The following is a 21,459-nucleotide window of genomic DNA, read 5'->3' on the forward strand; positions in this document are numbered from 1 at the left end:
ACCAGAATGTCACTGCAGCGTTTTATGGGAATTGAAAATTTTTGATTCGGGTAGAATCGATTTGCATCTAAATCAAACTGGACAGTTGAATCTGTCAAATCAGACCCAAATTGAATTTACAGAAATTGAGTAATCTTTAAAGAAGCACTCCTGCAAAAAATGTTATTCTCTGATATTTGTTAGAAAGGTATGTGATGTAATCCTTAGTGAAGGTAAACTTCTTACCAGGGTCTGTATTTGTGAGCTATCTCCCTTCTGCTTCTCAGTTGTGTAATGTGACCAATCAGACTTTCCAAATAACACAGCATCTTACAGTTGCAAGAAAAAGTATGCGAACCCTTTGGAAAGATATGGATTTCTGCACAAATTGGTCATAAAATGTGATCTGATCTTCAGCTAAGTCACAACAATAGATAATCACAGTCTGCTTAAACTAATAACACACAAAGAATTATATGTTACCATGTTTTTATTGAACACACCATGAAAACATTCACAGTGCAGGTGGAAAAAGTATGTGAACCCCTAGACTAATGACATCTCAAAGAGCTAATTGTAGTGCGGTGTCAGCCAAGTGGAGTCCAATCAATGAGATGAGATTAGAGGTGTTGGTTACAGCTGCCCTGCCCTATAAAAACACACACCAGTTCTGGGTTTGCTTTTCAAAAGAAGCATTGACCTACGATTAAGAATTGTTGACTAGCATAAAGCTGGAAAGGGTTATAAAAGTATCTCCAAAAGCCTTGCTGTTCATCAGTCCACGGTAAGACAAATTGTCTATAAATGGAGAAAGTTCAGCAGTGATGCTACTCTCCCTAGGAGTGGCCGTCCTGTAAAGATGACTGCAAGAGCACAGCGCAGACTGCTCAATGAGGTGAAGAAGAATCCTAGAGTGTCAGCTAAAGGCTTACAAAAGTCTCTGGCATATGCTAACAACCCTGTTAGCGAATCTACGATATGTAAAACAGTAAACAAGAATAGATTTCATGGGCGGATACCACAGAGGAAGCCACTGCTGTCCAAAAAAACCCATTGCTGCACATTTACAGTTTGCACAAAAGCACCTGGATGTTCCACATCAGTACTGGCAAAATATTCTGTGGACAGATAAAACCAAAGTTGATTTGTTTGGAAGAAACACACAACACTATGTGTGGAGAAAAATAGGCACAGCACACCAACATCAAAACCTCATCCTAACTGTGAAGTATGGTGGTGGGGGCATCATGGTTTGGGGCTGCTTAGCTGTGTCAGGGCATGGACGGATTGCTATCATCGAAGGAAAAATGAATTCCCAAGTTTATCAAGACATTTTGCAGGAGAACTTAAGGCCATCTGTCCACCAGCTGAAGCTCAACAGAAGATGGGTGTTGCAACAGGACAACGACCCAAAGCATAGAAATAAATCAACAACAGAATGGCTTAAACAGAAGAAAATACGCCTTCTGGAGTGGCCCTATCAGAGTCCTGACCTCAACCCGATTGAGATGCTGTGGCATGACCTCAAGAAAGCAATTCACACCAGACATCCCAAGAATATTGCTGATCTGAAATAGTTCTGTAAAGAGGAATGGTCAAGATTTACTCCTGACTAGAGTTGAGCGAACACCTGGAAGTTCGGGTTCGAGAAGTTCTGCCGAACTTCCCGTAAATGTTCGGGTTCGGGATCCGAACTCGTACCGAACTTCGTCCCGAACCCGAACCCCATTGAAGTCAATGGGGACCGAACTTTTGGGCACTAAAAAGGCTGTAAGAGCTAGAGGGCTGCAAAAGGAAGCAACATGTAGGTAAATCCCCTGCAAACAAATGTGGATAGGGAAATGAATTAAAATTAAAATTAAAAAAATAAAAATGAACCAATATCAATTAGACAGAGGTCCCATAGCAGAGAATCTGGCTTCACGTCAGCAGAGAATCAGTCTCTTCATGCCATAGCAAAGAATCTGGCTTCATGTCAGCAGAGAATCAGTCTCTTCATGCCATAGCAGAGAATCTGGCTTCATGTCAGCGCAGAATCAGTCTTCATGTCATAGCAGAGAATCAGGCTTCACGTCACCCACCACTGGAACAGGCCACTGTCACACATTTAGGCCCCGGCAACCAGACAGAGGAGAGTGGTCCCGTAACAGAGAATCTGGCCTTATGTCAGCGCAGAATCTGTCTTTATGTCATAGCAGAGAATCAGGCTTCACGTCACCCACCACTGAAACAGGCCACTGTCACACATTTAGGCCCCGGCACCCAGACAGAGGAGAGCGGTCCCGTAACAGAGAATCTGGCCTTATGTCAGCGCAGAATCTGTTTTCATGTCATAGCAGAGAATCAGGCTTCATGTCACCCACCACTGGAACAGGCCACTGTCACACATTTAGGCCCAGGCACCCAGGCAGAGGAGAGAGGTCCCGTAACAGAGAATCTGGCCTTATGTCAGCGCAGAATCTGTCTTCATGTCATAGCAGAGAATCAGGCTTCACGTCACCCACCACTGGAACAGGCCACTGTCACACATTTAGGCCCAGGCACCCAGGCAGAGGAGAGAGGTCCCGTAACAGAGAATCTGGCCTTATGTCAGCGCAGAATCAGTCTTCATGTCATAGCAGAGAATCAGGCTTCACGTCACCCACCACTGGAACAGGCCACTGTCACACATTTAGGCCCCGGCAACCAGACAGAGGAGAGTGGTCCCGTAACAGAGAATCTGGCCTTATGTCAGCGCAGAATCTGTCTTCATGTCATAGCAGAGAATCAGGCTTCACGTCACCCACCACTGTAACAGGCCACTGTCACACATTTAGGCCCCGGCACCCAGACAGAGGAGAGCGGTCCCGTAACAGAGAATCTGGCCTTATGTCAGCGCAGAATCTGTATTCATGTCATAGCAGAGAATCAGGCTTCACGTCACCCACCACTGGAACAGGCCACTGTCACACATTTAGGCCCCGGCACCCAGACAGAGGAGAGCGGTCCCGTAACAGAGAATCTGGCCTTATGTCAGCGCAGAATCTGTCTTCATATCATAGCAGAGAATCAGGCTTCACGTCACCCACCACTGGAACAGGCAACTGTCACACATTTAGGCCCAGGCACCCAGGCAGAGGAGAGAGGTCCCGTAACAGAGAATCTGGCCTTATGTCAGCGCAGAATCTGTCTTCATGTCATAGCAGAGAATCAGGCTTCACGTCACCCACCACTGGAACAGGCCACTGTCACACATTTAGGCCCAGGCACCCAGGCAGAGGAGAGAGGTCCCGTAACAGAAAATCTGGCCTTATGTCAGCGCAGAATCTGTATTCATGTCATAGCAGAGAATCAGGCTTCACGTCACCCACCACTGGAACAGGCCACTGTCACACATTTAGGCCCCGGCACCCAGACAGAGGAGAGCGGTCCCGTAACAGAGAATCTGGCCTTATGTCAGCGCAGAATCTGTATTCATGTCATAGCAGAGAATCAGGCTTCACGTCACCCACCACTGGAACAGGCCACTGTCACACATTTAGGCCCAGGCACCCAGGCAGAGGAGAGAGGTCCCGTAACAGAGAATCTGGCCTTATGTCAGCGCAGAATCTGTATTCATGTCATAGCAGAGAATCAGGCTTCACGTCACCCACCACTGGAACAGGCCACTGTCACACATTTAGGCCCCGGCACCCAGACAGAGGAGAGCGGTCCCGTAACAGAGAATCTGGCCTTATGTCAGCGCAGAATCTGTATTCATGTCATAGCAGAGAATCAGGCTTCACGTCACCCAACACTGGAACAGGCCACTGTCACACATTTAGGCCCAGGCACCCAGGCAGAGGAGAGAGGTCCCGTAACAGAGAATCTGGCCTTATGTCAGCGCAGAATCTGTCTTCATGTCATAGCAGAGAATCAGGCTTCACGTCACCCACCACTGGAACAGGCCACTGTCACACATTTAGGCCCAGGCACCCAGGCAGAGGAGAGAGGTCCCGTAACAGAGAATCTGGCCTTATGTCAGCGCAGAATCTGTATTCATGTCATAGCAGAGAATCAGGCTTCACGTCACCCACCACTGGAACAGGCCACTGTCACACATTTAGGCCCCGGCACCCAGACAGAGGAGAGCGGTCCCGTAACAGAGAATCTGGCCTTATGTCAGCGCAGAATCTGTCTTCATGTCATAGCAGAGAATTGCATGATTTTCCTATTTTATGACGTAAAGTCATGATTTTATGAAAGACACGGAGGCGAGTATTGCGTTAACTTCCTTTACTGATACCACAGCAGCAAAGAAGAAAATCCATAGAATTAACATATCACCATGGCAACAAGCCTGCCCCCTTTCCTAGACCCTATATAATGTCCATACAGAGGGCAGAACCTCCTCTTTCTTGGCAGATGCCACACCAACCGGAACATAACAGGAACAACTTCAACGTAACTTCGGACCACGGAGCTGAAACCGGAACCGGAGAACAAACCACTGGAACACTCCAGGCGCAGCAGAACAGGTCTTCACCCAGAGACTGGAACATCAGCACATGGGAGGTATTCACCCTGGAAGAAAATGGAGTACATGACGGTAATATTAGGTAGTTCAAAGTTGTCACTTGGATACCAAGTAATAGAAAAAACAATACCATGTCAAGTAATAAAGACAATCAACGGCAATATAATTAATTAAATTCCAACTGGGTGGGAAGAAAAAGGGAGGGCAATACTCGCCTCCGTGTCTTTCATAAAATCATGACTTTACGTCATAAAATAGGAAAATCATGCAATTTTATCTCAAGACACGGAGGCTCATATTGCGAGTTCAAAGCTGTGCAATAACTGAAGTAAATACATGTTGTTGTTGTTGCGGGCGAAAATAATACTCCCTGAAAGTAGAGACCCTGGACCAATCCGCCGTCCTCATGATGTCCCCCAGTTTGGCCCCAGACACGAGCATAGAAGTGGATGAGGCTCCACGCGTGGAATGGGCCGTGAAGACGGAGGTGTCCACTCCTGCCAGGGACATGGTCCACTTAACCCAACGTGCCAGCGTAACGGTAGTCACAGGAGCAAACGGACGACGATAAGATAAAAATAAATGAGGAAACTCTGGAGATCAGTGTTGGATGGTCCGAGCCTCATATTCTTGAAGGCACGCCACTGGGCAGAGTGCTGGAACCGAAGGGAAACTTGGATAAAAGACCGAACGAATAGAAGTCTTGGTCCTGCGGGTGATATTAAAAATGACACCCTCAGGGAAAAAGGATCTGGCATCGTGGTCCAGAGCCCGAACGTCGGAAACTCTCTTACAGGAAATGAGGCATAAGAGGGTGACCAACTTGGCCGACAACTGGCGCAAGGAAAAGGTCCGAATTGGCCGGCCAGGCAGAAAAGAAGGACAAAACAAGGGAGACATCCCATGTGGCGGAAAAACGCGGTCTAGGAGGGCGAGAAAGCCTAGAACCCTTAAGTAGGCGGCAGACCAATGGGTGTTGGCCCGCCGTACGACCGTCAAAACCTAGGTGTTGGGAAGAGATGGCCGATCTGAACAGGTTGATGGTTCTGTAGGCCTTGCCCTCCTCGAAGAGGGAGGTAAGAAAATTGAGAATGTCCGTCACAGGTGCTGAAATGGGATCCACACTTCGAGCCAGGCACCAGTCTGCCCAGGTTCTCCAGGCTGCTCTGTAGGCCCGTCTAGTGCCGGGAGCCCACGAGTCGTCCAGTAATCTTCTAGCTGCGTCCGAAAGGAGATTGCCTTGCTGGGAGACCCTGAAACTCTGCAAGCTAGAAGACGAAGAGATCCGTCCAGCAGGAGCGGGTGGGGACGACCCGCTGGGTCCACTAGAAGCGTTGTGAACTGCGGCAGTAGAATGGGAGGAAGAATGAGGAGCTCCAGTAATGGAGGTAACCATGCCTGAGATCGCCAGAAGGGGACTATGAGGGTCAACTCCGCCTCTTGGTGTCGGACCTGGATGAGGACCCGCGGAATCATGGAGAAGGGTGGAAATGCGTAGTGCAGTGGACCGGACCAATCCTGAAGAAAGGCGTCTACAGCTTCTGCTTCTAGATCCGGGCGCCAGCTGAAGAATCTGGAGATTTGTCTGTTCAGGCGGGAGGCAAACAGGTCTATACAGAAGGGACCCCAGCGAGATGCAACGGAGGCGAAAACCTGAGCGTCCAATTTCCAGTCGCTCGAGTCTGAAAGATGGCGAGAACTCCAGTCTGCTTGGACATTGCGTAGTCCCGGGAGGTACTCTGCTACGATGGTAATGTCCTGATGGAGGCAGAACGTCCAAAATTCCTTGGCTAGGAAGGAGAGCATGGGGGAACGAGTGCCCCCCATGGAATTCACATACCGGACTGCGGAGATATTGTCCATCCGTAATCTTATGCAGGCATGGGCGATGCCTTTGGCAAAGCTGCGGATGGCAAAGGAGCCCGCCAAAAGTTCCAGGGCATTGATGTGGAGAGTAGATTCTTCCTCCGACCAACGCCCTCCGGTGGAAACACCCTCGCAGTGTGCCCCCCAACCCAAAAGGCTGGCGTCCGAGTCCACCGTGAAGTCCGGACGGGGTCCACAAATCGCCTTCCCGTTCCAGGCCGAAAGATTGTGGATCCACCAGTGTAGCTCGTCCCTGGTCTCCTGGTCGAGGGATATCATGTCGGCGTAGGATGCACCCGCATGTAGATGTGCCGTCTTCAGGCGTTGGAGCGCCCGGTAATGTAGAGGGGCGGGGAACACCGCCTGAATCGAGGAGGAGAGCAGCCCGATGATCCGAGAGAGATGGCGGAGGGAGAGGTGGTTCATGGTCAAAGTCCTGCGCAACTCCTTGCGAATGGATCGGATCTTTGTGGTAGGCAGGCTGAGAGTCTCTTGCACGGAGTCCACTGTAAAACCTAGAAACTCCATATTCCTGGAGGGAGTGAGGATCGACTTCTCGTAGTTGATAAGGAATCCTAGACGGGAGAGAAGGTCGATAGACATTTCCAAATGACGTAAGAGAGTATTGGGATCCTGGGCCAAAATGAGGATGTCGTCTAGATACACGATCAATCTTATCCCGCGGCTGCGGAGCCAAGCCATGGCAGGTCTCATGAGCTTGGTAAAGCACCATGGCGCCGACGATAGGCCGAAAGGGAGGCACGTAAATCGCCAGATCTCGTTGTTCCATCGGAAGCCAAGGAGATCCCGAGAAGGTTCCGCTACCGGAACTGTAAGGTACGCGTCCTTGAGGTCGAGTTTGGTCATCCAGTCTCCTGGGAGCAGGAGATCTTGGAGCAGATGGATGCCCTCCATCTTGAAGTGACGGTACCGGACGAACTGGTTCAAGGGGCGTAAGTTGATCACTGGACGCATCTGGCCGTCCTTTTTCCGAACTAAAAAGATGTTGCTTAGCAAGGTAGACTCTGGAATCGGGGAACGTTCGATGGCGTTCTTTCTGAGAAGCTCTGATAGCTCCGCGTCTATGCAGGATTGGGTCATGCCAGACAAAGGGTGAGGGAAGGGAGGGGCCAGACTGGATAGGGGGCCCACTAGTTCTATGGAGAACCCCAACACTGTGGACAGGACCCAATTGTCGGAGGTGATGTGGGTCCAGGTCTGGAAATAGTGACGGAGTCTGCCCCCTACACAACCCTGCGAAGAAGGGGGAGATAGGAGACTTACCGAAAGGTCGTCGTGATCCGAAACTTCCTCTGAAGCCGCGACGGCTGGGATTTCCACGGGACGGGAAGAAACCGGACGGTTGTCTTGAGTCCGGGAAGGTCGACCTCTGGGTGAAGGATCGGTGAGCGAAGGAGCCTCGACCCGAGCGGGTCTGTGATGCGGAGCGGCCGGACAGACGGCCCCTGGAGCTGCCGGCCCTGGAAGAGACACGGCCCTGGAACACCCTACGCATGGACGATTGGGCCTTATCCAGGGCAGTGAATGCCCCAACGAAACGGCCTAGTTCCTTAATAAAGGAATCGCCGAAAAGTAAACCCTGAGCGTCTGGGCCAGATTCAGTGAGGGCCAGATTGGTGAGCTTGGGTTCTATTTTAAACAAAATAGCCTTGCGGCGCTCGATTGACAGGGATGCATTAACATTACCAGCGAGACAAATAGCTCGCTGGATCCAGCCTCTAAGCTCCTCAGGATCGACTGATTCATTAGCCGCTCTAGCGGTCTCAGCCATCTCGAATATTTTGGCGAGAGGCCCAAACATGTCAAGGAGCCTGTCTTGGCAGGCTTTGAGTGCGAATTCAAGGCCCTTGCGGGGGTTCCATCCTGATTTTGCCAGGAATTGGGTCATCTTGGGATCGACCACTGGGGTGTCGCACAATTTGTTGGCCAATATAGGCCTGGGGCATTCAGCCCTCAATTTATTCCGTGCCTCCTTACTCAGAGGGCAACGGACCCGAGCCTCCAAGTAACGGGCAACGTGGTCCAATGGGAGCCATTCCGCCGACCTGGGGTGGTGTAGGGAGTCGGGGTCAAATAGAGGCTCGCCTGATGGGTCCGTGAGAACGGAACAGGGCACCTGAGAGGTCTCAGTCATGGACGTGCCTGCTGCAGAGCAAGAAGGGGTGGGGGCGGAATGGTGCGGTTCTGGCAGGTACATATCATCATACTGGACCTCATGGTCCTGTGATCTGGCCTCCTCATCTGAGCCGAACTCGGAGTCGGACTCAGAACTCATTTGTGCTCTAGCGCACTTCCAATTCCTCGCCTTTTCAGCCTGGCGGGATAAGGCTCTTTTGCGCGAAATACGTGCGCTATCTGTGGTGGCAAATGACACACCAGTCTTAGTGGTTCCGGAGGCATGAGGAGCGGCTGGAGGGATCGGGGTCGTCCCACTGGGCCCCAGGGGAATAGCCTTAATGGCATCCGAAATAGACTTAGACAGGGACTGGGACATGGAGCCCATGGCCGAAAAAATGGCCTCAGAAACAGAGCGCTGCAGCGTTTCTGCCTGACTAATTTGAGGAGCAGGGGTATCCTGGGGAGGAATAGGAGTGGGAGACTCAGGGTCAGAGTCCTCCTCATGGATGGGGTTCCTGCTGGGAAGAGACATGGTATGAAGCAAAAATAGCCTTTCCAGGGGCGAGTTGCCGCTGGATAAGGGAGGGGATATGGTAAGCTGGAGACTTAACTAAATGGCAGAGCCAGAGGAGCGCAGGGATCCGTGCAGCAGCGCCGGAGCCGTCCAGAGCAGACAAGGCGGAAGTGGGCGTGTCCGCAGGACGAGAGGAGAGCTGGGGCAGAGAGAGGCGCGAAAAACGCACGGCCGAGATGACGTGAGCGCGCGCGCGGCCGAAGTCTCGCGAGACTTCGGCCGAGGTGAGGAACGAGAGAACGGGACTACCAGTAATGGCGGTGAGCCAAGGGAAAGAGAGGGGGAAGAGGGGGTAAACGGAACGGACGGGAGGGATAACGGGGGAAAGAACAAACTCCAAAAAGGAGGGGGAAGTGAAAAAACGGGAATATAAGCAAAGGCAAAGTAATGCCAGAGGCAAGGTAGAATGCTGCAAACAAAAAGAATAGGCAAATAATGCCAGAAGAATAGGCAGTAAAACAACAAAGACAGAAAATATCTGACTAACCAGAAAACACCTGAAAGAAATATAAATATATATATATTCTAAACTGTAACAGATAAAGGAAACCTGCAGAGTATGGTGTACTTATCTGTGGCAGCAGCAAAGAAAGAGGAGGTTCTGCCCTCTGTATGGACATTATATAGGGTCTAGGGAAGGGGGCAGGCTTGTTGCCATGGTGATATGTTAATTCTATGGATTTTCTTCTTTGCTGCTGTGGTATCAGTAAAGGAAGTTAACGCAATATGAGCCTCCGTGTCTTGAGATAAAATCAGGCTTTACGTCAGCCACCACTGGGACAGGCCACTGTCACACATTTAGGCCCAGGCACCCAGGCAGAGGAGAGAGGTCCCGTAACAGAGAATCTGGCCTTATGTCAGCGCAGAATCTGTATTCATGTCATATCAGAGAATCAGGCTTCACGTCACCCACCACTGGAACAGGCCACTGTCACACATTTAGGTCCCGGCACCCAGACAGAGGTGAGGTTCATTCAACTTTGGGTTGCCCCGCAATATAATGGTAAAATGAAATTAAAAATAGTATTGAATGAGGAAGTGCCCTGGAGTAGAATAATATATTGTTAAGGGGAGGTAGTTAATATCTAATCTGCACAAGGGATGGACAGGTCCTGTGGGATCCATGCCTGGTTCATTTTTATGAACGTCAGCTTGTCCACATTGGCTGTAGACAGGCGGCTGCGTTTGTCTGTAATGACGCCCCCTGCCGTGCTGAATACACGTTCAGACAAAACGCTGGCCACCAGGCAGGCCAGCACCTCCAAGGCATAAAAGGCTAGCTCTGGCCACATGGACAATTTGGAGACCCAGAAGTTGAATGGGGCCGAACCATCAGTCAGTACGTGGAGGGGTGTGCACAGGTACTGTTCCACCATGTTAGTGAAATGTTGCCTCCTGCTAACACGTTCCGTATCAGGTGGTGGTGCACTTAGCTGTGGCGTGTTGACAAAACTTTTCCACATCTCTGCCATGCTAACCCTGCCCTCAGAGGAGCTGGGCGTGACACAGCTGCGTTGGCGACCTCTTGCTCCTCCTCTGCCTTCGCCTTGGGCTTCCACTGGTTCCCCTGTGACATTTGGGAATGCTCTCAGTAGCGCGTCTACCAACGTGCGCTTGTACTCGCGCATCTTCCTATCACGCTCCAGTGTAGGAAGTAAGGTGGGCACATTGTCTTTGTACCGGGGATCCAGCAGGGTGGCAACCGCACACGTTAAAATGTGGGCAACTCTGCTGTCGTTGCGCAGGCACTGCAGCATGTAGTCGCTCATGTGTGCCAGGCTGCCCAGAGGTAAGGACAAGCTGTCCTCTGTGGGAGGCGTATCGTCATCGTCCTGTGTTTCCCCCCAGCCACGCACCAGTGATGGGCCCGAGCTGCTTTGGGTGCCACCCCGCTGTGAACATGCTTCATCCTCATCCTCCTACACCTCCTCCTCATCCTCGTCCTCCTCGTCCTCCAGTAGTGGGCCCTGTCTGGCCACATTTGTACCTGGCCTCTGGTGTTGCAAAAAACCTCCCTCTGAGTCACTTTGAAGAGACTGGCCTGAAAGTGCTAAAAATGACCCCTCTTCCTCCTCTTCCTCCTGGGCCACCTCCTCTTCCATCATCGCCCTAAGTGTTTTCTCAAGGAGACATAGAAGTGGTATTGCAACGCTGATAACGGCGTCATCGCCACTGGCCATGTTGGTGGAGTACTCGAAACAGCGCAACAGGGCACACAGGTCTCGCATGGAGGCCCAGTCATTGGTGGTGAAGTGGGTCTGATCCGCAGTGCGACTGACCCGTGCGTGCTGCAGCTGAAACTCCACTATGGCCTGCTGCTGCTCGCACAGTCTGTCCAGCATATGCAAGGTGGAGTTCCACCTGGTGGGCACGTCGCATATGAGGCGGTGAGCGGGAAGGCCGAAGTTACGCTGTAGCGCAGACAGGCGAGCAGCGGCAGGGTGTGAACGCCGGAAGCGCGAACAGACGGCCCGCACTTTATGCAGCAGCTCTGACATGTCGGGGTAGTTGCGAATGAACTTCTGCACCACCAAATTCAGCACATGCGCCAGGCAAGGGATGTGCGTCAAACCGGCTAGTCCCAGAGCTGCAACGAGATTTCGCCCATTATCGCACACCACCAGGCCGGGCTTGAGGCTCACCGGCAGCAACCACTCGTCGGTCTGTTGTTCTATACCCCGCCACAACTCCTGTGCGGTGTGGGGCCTGTCCCCCAAACATATGAGTTTCAGAATGGCCTGCTGACGTTTACCCCGTGCTGTGCTGAAGTTGGTGGTGAAGGTGTGTGGCTGACTAAATGAGCAGGTGGAAGAAGAGGAGGAGGAAGCTGAGTAGGAGGAGGAGGAGACAGGAGGCAAAGAATGTTGCCCTGCGATCCTTGGCGGCGGAAGGACGTGCGCCAAATAGCTCTCCGCCTGGGGCCCAGCCGCCACTACATTTACCCAGTGTGCAGTTAGGGAGATATAGCGTCCCTGGCCGTGCTTACTGGTCCACGTATCTGTGGTTAGGTGGACCTTACCACAGATGGCGTTGCGCAGTGCACACTTGATTTTATCGGACACTTGTTTGTGCAGGGAAGACACGGCTCTCTTGGAGAAGTAGTGGCGGCTGGGAACAACATACTGTGGGACAGCAAGTGACATGAGCTGTTTGAAGCTGTGTGTGTCCACCAGCCTAAATGACAGCATTTCATAGGCCAGTAGTTTAGAAATGCTGTCATTCAGGGCCAGGGATCGAGGGTGGCTAGGTGAGAATTTACGCTTTCTCTAAAATGTTTGTGAGATGGAGAGCTGAACGCTGCCGTGTGACATGGTTGAGATGCTTGGTGACGCAGGTGGTGGTGTTGGTGGTACATCCCATGTTTGCTGGGCGGCAGGTGCCAACGTTCCTCCAGAGGCGGAGGAAGAGGCCGAGGCGGCGGCAGCAGCAGCAGAAGAGGCCGAGGCGGCAGCAGCAGAAGAGGTAGCAGGGGGAGCCTGAGTGACTTCCTTGTTTTTAAGGTGTTTACTCCACTGCAGTTCATGCTTTGCATGCAGGTGCCTGGTCATGCAGGTTGTGCTAAGGTTCAGAACGTTAATGCCTCGCTTCAGGCTCTGATGGCACAGCGTGCAAACCACTCGGGTCTTGTCGTCAGCACATTATTTGAAAAAGTGCCATGCCAGGGAACTCCTTGAAGCTGCCTTTGGGGTGCTCGGTCCCAGATGGCGGCGGTCAGTAGCAGGCGGAGTCTCTTGGCGGCGGGTGTTCTGATTTTGCCCACTGCTCCCTCTTTTGCTACGCTGTTGGCTCGGTCTCACCACTGCCTCTTCCTCCGAACTGTGAAAGTCAGTGGCATGACCTTCATTCCATGTGGGGTCTAGGACCTCATCGTCCCCTGCATCGTCTTCCACCCAGTCTTGATCCCTGACCTCCTGTTCAGTCTGCACACTGCAGAAAGACGCAGCAGTTGGCACCTGTGTTTCGTCATCATCAGAGACGTGCTGAGGTGGTATTCCCATGTCCTCATCATCAGGAAAAATAAGTGGTTGTGCGTTAGTGCATTCTATCTCTTCCACCCCTGGGGAAGGGCTAGGTGGATGCCCTTGGGAAACCCTGGCAGCAGAGTCTTCAAACAGCATAAGAGACTGCTGCATAACTTAAGGCTCAGACAGTTTCCCTGATATGCATGGGGGTGATGTGACAGACCGATGGGCTTGGTTTTCATGCGCCATCTGTGCGCTTTCTGCAGAAGACTGGGTGGGAGATAATGTGAACGTGCTGGATCCACTGTCGGCCACCCAATTGACTAATGCCTGTACCTGCTCAGGCCTTACCATCCTTAGAACGGCATTGGGCCCAACCAAATATCGCTGTAAATTCTGCTGGCTACTGGGACCTGAGGTAGTTGGTTCACTAGGACGTGTGGCTGTGGCAGAGCGGCCACGTCCTCTCCCAGCACCAGAGGGTCCACTAATACCACCATGACCATGTCCACGTCCGCGTCCCTTATTAGATGTTTTCCTCATTGTTCCCGTTCACCACAATTTTGAGAATGGCAAATTTGGGAATGCTTTTTCAACCCAGAACAAAAAGTCTGCTTTTACGGTCACTACAAATAACTTGACCAGCTAAAACTGTGCAGATTTGGTTGAATAGAGATGTGAGACCTGTTTTTTTTTGCGCTGTGTGACAGTTATAGGTTTAATCACAGAATGACACTTCTATCAGCACGCTAGCGTGTGTCTTAGGTTTTTCTGAATGACACTATCAATACCTTCAATGTAAGATTTTCTTTTTGGGATAGATTTCAAGTAGGCCTCAAATACCACAAACTAGTTATTTTGAGAATGGCAAATTTGGGAATGCTTTTTCAACCCAGAACAAAAAGTCTGCTTTTACGGTCACTACAAATAACTTGACCAGCTAAAACTGTGCAGATTTGGTTGAATAGAGATGTGAGACCTGTTTTTTTTTGCGCTGTGTGACAGTTATAGGTTTAATCACAGAATGACACTTCTATCAGCACGCTAGCGTGTGTCTTAGGTTTTTCTGAATGACACTATCAATACCTTCAATGTAAGAATTTCTTTTTGGGATAGATTTCAAGTAGGCCTCAAATACCACAAACTAGTTATTTTGAGAATTGCAAATTTGGGAATGCTTTTTCAACCCAGAACAAAAAGTCTGCTTTTACGGTCACTACAAATAACTTGACCAGCTAAAACTGTGCAGATTTGGTTGAATAGAGATGTGAGACCTGTTTTTTTTTGCGCTGTGTGACAGTTATAGGTTTAATCACAGAATGACACTTCTATCAGCACGCTAGCGTGTGTCTTAGGTTTTTCTGAATGACACTATCAATACCTTCAATGTAAGATTTTCTTTTTGGGATAGATTTCAAGTAGGCCTCAAATATCACAAACTAGTTATTTTGAGAATGGCAAATTTGGGAATGCTTTTTCAACCCAGAACAAAAAGTCTGCTTTTACGGTCACTACAAATAACTTGACCAGCTAAAACTGTGCAGATTTGGTTGAATAGAGATGTGAGACCTGTTTTTTTTTTGCGCTGTGTGACAGTTATAGGTTTAATCACAGAATGACACTTCTATCAGCACGCTAGCGTGTGTCTTAGGTTTTTCTGAATGACACTATCAATACCTTCAATGTAAGATTTTCTTTTTGGGATAGATTTCAAGTAGGCCTCAAATACCACAAACTAGTTATTTTGAGAATGGCAAATTTGGGAATGCTTTTTCAACCCAGAACAAAAAGTCTGCTTTTACGGTCACTACAAATAACTTGACCAGCTAAAACTGTGCAGATTTGGTTGAATAGAAATGTCAGGTCTATTTTTTAGGCGCTGGGTGACAGGCTCAACTTGCCCCTGATGTAAAATATGGCCAAAAAATAACCACACTGTTGATGGTTAAATGCACTTGGGTGACACAGGCTCAGCCTGCAGCTGATGTAGTATATGGCCAAAAAATAATCAGACTGTTGATGGTTAAATGCACTTGGGTGACACAGGCTCAGCCTGCAGCTGATGTAGTATATGGCCAAAAAATAACCAGACTGTTGATAGTTAAATGCACTTCGGTGACACAGGTTCAGCCTGCAGCTGATGTAGGATATAGCACAAAATAACCACACTATCGATGGTTAAATACACTTGGTGATAGCTCGTGCTGGCGCACCACAAGTCACAAAATGGCCGCCGATCACCCCAGAAAAAAAGTGATCTAAAAACGCTCTGGGCAGCCTCAAAAAAGTGAGCAAGTCAATAATAGCACTTCAATGATCCACAGCTGCAGATCGATCACAGAATGAAGTCTTTTGGAGGAGTTAATCTGCCTAATCTCGCCCTAACGTCGCAGCTGCAACCTCTCCCTATACTGATCATAGCAGAGTGACGTGCGGCGCTACGTGACTCCAGCTTAAATAGAGGCTGGGTCACATGGTGCACTGGCCAATCACAGCCATGCCAAAAGTAGGCATGGCTGTGATGGCCTCTTGGGCCAAGTAGTATGACGCTTGTTGATTGGCTGCTTTGCAGCCTTTCAAAAAGCGCCAAGAAAGCGCCGAACACCGAACCCGGACTTTTACGAAAATGTTCGGGTTCGGGTCCGTGTCACGGACACCCCAAAATTCGGTACGAACCCGAACTATACAGTTCGGGTTCGCTCATCCCTACTCCTGACCATTGTGCACGTCTGATCTGCAACTACAGGAAACGTTTGGTTACAGTTATTGCTGCCAAAGGAGGTTCAACCAGTTATTAAATCCAAGGGTCCACATACTTTTTCCACCTGCACTGTGAATGTTTTATATGGTGTGTTTAATAACAAAAGGGAACATTTAATTCTTTGTGTGTTATTAATTTAAGCAGACTGTGATTGTCTATTGTTGTGACTTAGATGAAGATCAGATCACATTTTATGACCAATTTGTGCAGAAATCCATATAATTCCAAAGGGTTCACATACTTTTTCTTGCAACTGTATGTGTGGACACAATGTCTTTTTTTTTTGTATTTAAATATCTTTATTGCTTTTCTTACATATAAACAATATAAAAAGGATATCTGGTCACAGAGAATAGACACGTTTGACAGGTACATTTAAACAATGTGTTACTTTGGTACTAGGCAACGTACATACATACAGAGTCATCTAGATCGAAAGATGCCCTAAATTATTGTCAATTCTCTGTCGCACATATCAAAACCAAAAACCAACCCCCCCCCCAAATCCCAGAACCCCCCCCCCCCCGTTCCCTCCCAACATACCTGGCCTGGTATGGCCGCCACGAGGGGCGGTAGGGCGCTCATGCCCCTCTCCAGGGTATTTCACAAACCTACATAGGGACAAATCCTATTTAGTGTGGACTAATTGTAATGTTTATTTATTTATAATTTTTTATTATTTTACGGTGGTGGAGAGTTTATTTGTTTATATTAGGGCTTGGCCACAGAGAATGGGGGGTCATCAGTTCCAGTCAGGATACCTCGTCGCGCCACCTCCCCTGTCTATGAACCTATTTCTGAGATATAGCTCATCCCACGCCGTTTCATACGTTCAAAGTTTGTTACTCTTGTCATTAAGCTTTGCCATTCATTTATTGTTGGCGATCTATCTTTCACCCATTGTCTCAAGATTATTACCTTAGCCAATAGAAATCCCTTCAGCCAGTAGACCTGTTCGTTTTTGGTAGTTTTATTTTTGTACTCGGGGGGGAGAAGTCCAAGCACAACTACTTGGATGGTTAGAGGGGGGCTATTCCTGCTTAGTGTCGCCATCTCCTGGAATATACTGTCCCAAAAGGTCTTGATAGCTGGGCAATCCCACAGCATATGTACATACCCTGCAGCTACAAGAGAGCATTTCATGCAACTGAATTCTTGTCCCTTGTTACTATACATTTTAGATAAAAGACTCGGGGTAACATATAAACGGTGTATTATTTTGAATTGTGTCAACCGGTGTTGTCGTGAGAGGGAAGCCTTCTTAATGTTTTGATATATTTCCCGCCATTGTAAGGGGTTACATTCCCCTATATCCACCTTCCATTTATCTATACTTTTAAATTTAGTGACCGTGCTTAATTCCTCGATAAATCTCCTATATATTAATGAGACCCTAACTTTATTCCCTACTATGTTATAGCAAAATAATAAAAACCTCTGAGTGGTTGTTGTCAAGGGTATTTTTTTAAGTGTGCATGCTAATGCGTGTTGTAATTGGAAATATCTATAGTGTTCTAATGCAGTTATTGGTGTCTGCTGAAACAGTTCCCCTATTAATTTAATTTTCCCTTTCGTGTATATGTGTGAAACTAACGTAATACCTCTCCGAGTCCAGTAGTCGTTTTCATTAAGGGCCAAGAACTCTGTTAACGCAGGGTTGTCCCATAGCGGGGTAAAATCAAGAACTTGAGGGGCCTGAGTAAGTACCTTAATTTTATTCCAGGTCTTCTGTAGCGCTGCCCCAATGGGACAGACAAAATCCGCACATTCCAGAAGCCCTGATTCCAGTATGCTAAATATATTGTATGTATGCTGTTGGCGTTGCTCTAGAATATGGGATAATAATACTCCATCCCCCGTATTGATACACCACTGTAGTTGTGAACACAAGTAATAGATTTGAAAGTGAGGCACACCGAGGCCACCGTTATTTGCCGCCATTCGCAGGTATTGTAACTTAATGCGAACCCTTTTTCTGCCCCATATCAGGTCATTTATCAATTGATCAATCAGATTGAAAACACTATCCTCAATCCAGGCAGGGCAGCAACTAACCGTGTACAATATCCAGGGCAACAGAACCATTTTAATCAGCGCAATTCTATTAATCTGCGAGATCGGAAGTTTCTGCCAGACCCTTATTTTTTCCCTTATTTTCCCGACTAGGGGGGTAACATTTAATATATTGTAATCCTTGATGGTGCTACCAATTTTTATCCCTAGATAATCTAAGTGGTCTGTTGGGGCAATAATTCTGACCCTGAGATCGTTCAAGGGGGGTATCCGATTCAGGGGGAAGAGTACAGACTTTACCCAATTTATCTCATATCCGGCAATTTTACCAAATTCCTCTGTTATCCGCATAACATCTGGGACGCTTCTCCATCCGTGATTCAGAAAGAGCAATACGTCGTCTGCATATAAACAGATCTTATCGTCCGTCCCTCTCCCCCCAAACCCCACTATACTAGGTTCAGCTCGTATCCTGCAGGCAAGGGGTTCCATAAAAATTGCAAAGAGGAGTGGAGAGAGCGGGCATCCCTGTCGTGTCCCCCGCTTTAGGGAGACGGCAGGGGTAAGCACCCCATTAACATTAATTCTGGCCGTTGGTCCACTGTATAGCAATTTGACCCATCCAATAAATTCCTGTCCCAGGTTCATCCTATGCATGACGCGCCAGAGGAAGGACCACAATGTCAGTTTCTCTATGTATTCATATGGGAGCCTCAATGTCAGTCTCATAGGAATGAACAGAGAAGTAACTGATGTCTTGTCCTGTGTCAGTTGGAGATCAGAGAGTTGGTCACATGACACAGTTGAGAATCAGAATGGGGGTTATTACTCACAAATACAGTCACTGTATTTAGCCTCTATTTCTGAAAAGTTTCTGCTGGGGTTTAAAATCACAACCTTCTACATTAGAGGCAAGGCCTTTAACCACTCAGCTATACAGATGAATGATACACTGTGTCAGAAAAACCTCATAGTAGTCGTGTAGTAAGTATTCCTATATAGCAGAAGTATCAGTTCATATTTCACCAAATGTTAACATGTAGCTGTATAGTGTAGTGGTTAAGATTCTTGGCTTTAATGTAGAAGGTTGAGAGTTCAAATCCTGGCAGAAACTTTTCAGAAATAGATGCTAAATTTAATATATATATATACAGTACAGACCAAAAGTTTGGACACACCTTCTCATTCAAAGAGTCTTCTTTATTTTCATGACTATGAAAATTGTAGATTCACACTGAAGGCATCAAAACTATGAATTAACACATGTGGAATTATATACATAACAAACAAGTGTGAAACAACTGAAAATATGTCATATTCTAGGTTCAAAGTAGCCACCTTTTGCTTTGGTTACTGCTTTGCACACGCTTGGCATTCTCTTGATGAGCTTCAAGAGGTAGTCCCCTGAAATGGTTTTCACTTCACAGGTGTGACCTGTCAGGTTTAATAAGTGGGATTTCTTGCCTTATAAATGGGGTTGGGACCATCAGTTGCATTAAGGAGAAGTCAGGTGGATACTCAGCTGATAGTCCTACTGAATAGACTGTAAGAAATTGTATTATGGCAAGAAAAAAGCAGCTAAGTAAAGAAAAACGAGTGGCCATCATTACTTTAAGAAATGAAGGTCAGTCAGTCAGCCGAAAAATTGGGAAAACGTTGAAAGTAAGGGCTATTTGACCATGAAGGAGAGTGATGGGGTGCTGCGCCAGATGATCTGGCCTCCACAGTCACCGGACCTGAACCCAATCGAGATGGTTTGGGGTGAGCTGGACCGCAGAGTGAAGGCAAAAGGGCCAACAAGTGCTAAGCATCTCTGGGAACTCCTTCAAGACTGTTGGAAGACTATTTCAGGGGACTACCTCTTGAAGCTCATCAAGAGAATGCCAAGACGGTGCAAAGCAGTAAACAAAGCAAAAGGTGGCTACTTTGAAGAACCTAGAATATGACATATTTTCAGTTGTTTCACACTTGTTTGTTATGTATATAATTCCACATGTGTTAACCACTTCCCGCAACTGTAACGCCGAAAGGCGTCATTGCGGCGGCTCCCCCAGGCTACGCTAACGCCAATAGGCGTCATCTCGCGTGAGCCGAGATTTCCTGTGAACGCGCGCACACAGGCGCGCGCGCTCACAGGAACGGAAGGTAAGAGAGTTGATCTCCAGCCTGCCAGCGGCGATCGTTCGCTGGCAGGCTGGAGATGTGTTTTTTTTAACCCCTAACAGGTATATTAGACGCTGTTTTGATAACAGCGTCTAATATACCTGCTACCTGGTCCTCTGGTGGTCCCCTTTGTTTGGATCGACCACCAGAGGACACAGGTAGCTCAGTAAAGTAGCACCAAGCACCACTACACTACACTACACCCCCCCCCCGTCACTTATTAACCCCTTATTAGCCCCTGATCACCCCATATAGACTCCCTGATCACCCCCCTGTCATTGATCACCCCCCTGTCATTGATCACCCCCCTGTAAAGCTCCATTCAGACGTCCGCATGATTTTTACGGATCCACTAATAGATGGATCGGATCCGCAAAACGCATCCGGACGTCTGAATGAAGCCTTACAGGGGCATGATCAATGACTGTGGTGATCACCCCATATAGACTCCCTGATCACCCCCCTGTCATTGATTACCCCCCTGTCATTGATCACCCCCCTGTAAAGCTCCATTCAGACGTCCGCATGATTTTTACGGATCCACTGATAGATGGATCGGATCCGCAAAACGCATCCGGACGTCTGAATGAAGCCTTACAGGGGCATGATCAATGACTGTGGTGATCACCCCATATAGACTCCCTGATCACCCCCCTGTAAAGCTCCATTCAGATGTCCGCATGATTTTTACGGATGCACTGATAGATGGATCGGATCCGCAAAACGCATCCGGACGTCTGAATGAAGCCTTACAGGGGCATGATCAATGATTGTGGTGATCACCCCATATAGACTCCCTGATCACCCCCCTGTCATTGATCACCCCCCTGTAAAGCTCCATTCAGATGTCCGCATGATTTTTACGGATGCACTGATAGATGGATCGGATCCGCAAAACGCATACGGACGTCTGAATGAAGCCTTACAGGGGCATGATCAATGACTGTGGTGATCACCCCCCTGTCATTGATTACCCCCCTGTAAAGCTCCATTCAGATGTCCGCATGATTTTTACGGATGCACTGATAGATGGATCGGATCCGCAAAACGCTTCCGGACGTCTGAATGAAGCCTTACAGGGGCATGATCAATGACTGTGGTGATCACCCCCCTGTCATTGATTACCCCCCTGTAAAGCTCCATTCAGATGTCCGCATGATTTTTACGGATGCACTGATAGATGGATCGGATCCGCAAAACGCATCCGGACGTCTGAATGAAGCCTTACAGGGGCATGATCAATGACTGTGGTGATCACCCCCCTGTCATTGATTACCCCCCTGTAAAGCTCCATTCAGATGTCCGCATGATTTTTACGGATGCACTGATAGATGGATCGGATCCGCAAAACGCATCCGGACGTCTGAATGAAGCCTTACAGGGGCGTGATCAATGACTGTGGTTATCACCCCATATAGACTCCCTGATCACCCCCCTGTCATTGATTACACCCCTGTCATTGATCACCCCCCTGTAAAGCTCCATTCAGATGTCCGCATGATTTTTA

The 21,459-nt window shown here is 48.5% G+C and overlaps 1 long non-coding RNA gene across 1 annotated transcript; it reads left to right on the top strand.

The window, feature by feature from the left end:
- The first annotated feature begins 13,718 nt into the window (after positions 1-13,718).
- LOC120991839 lies at positions 13,719-17,378 on the top strand. Its single transcript, XR_005776832.1, has 3 exons — positions 13,719-13,731; positions 16,770-16,771; positions 17,233-17,378. It is a non-coding gene; the product is annotated as an uncharacterized LOC120991839 (long non-coding RNA).
- Positions 17,379-21,459: the final 4,081 nt, after the last annotated feature.

This window comes from Bufo bufo, chromosome 2 (assembly GCF_905171765.1).
Source record: "Bufo bufo chromosome 2, aBufBuf1.1, whole genome shotgun sequence".
In the NCBI taxonomy this organism is placed as follows: Eukaryota; Metazoa; Chordata; class Amphibia; order Anura; family Bufonidae; genus Bufo; species Bufo bufo.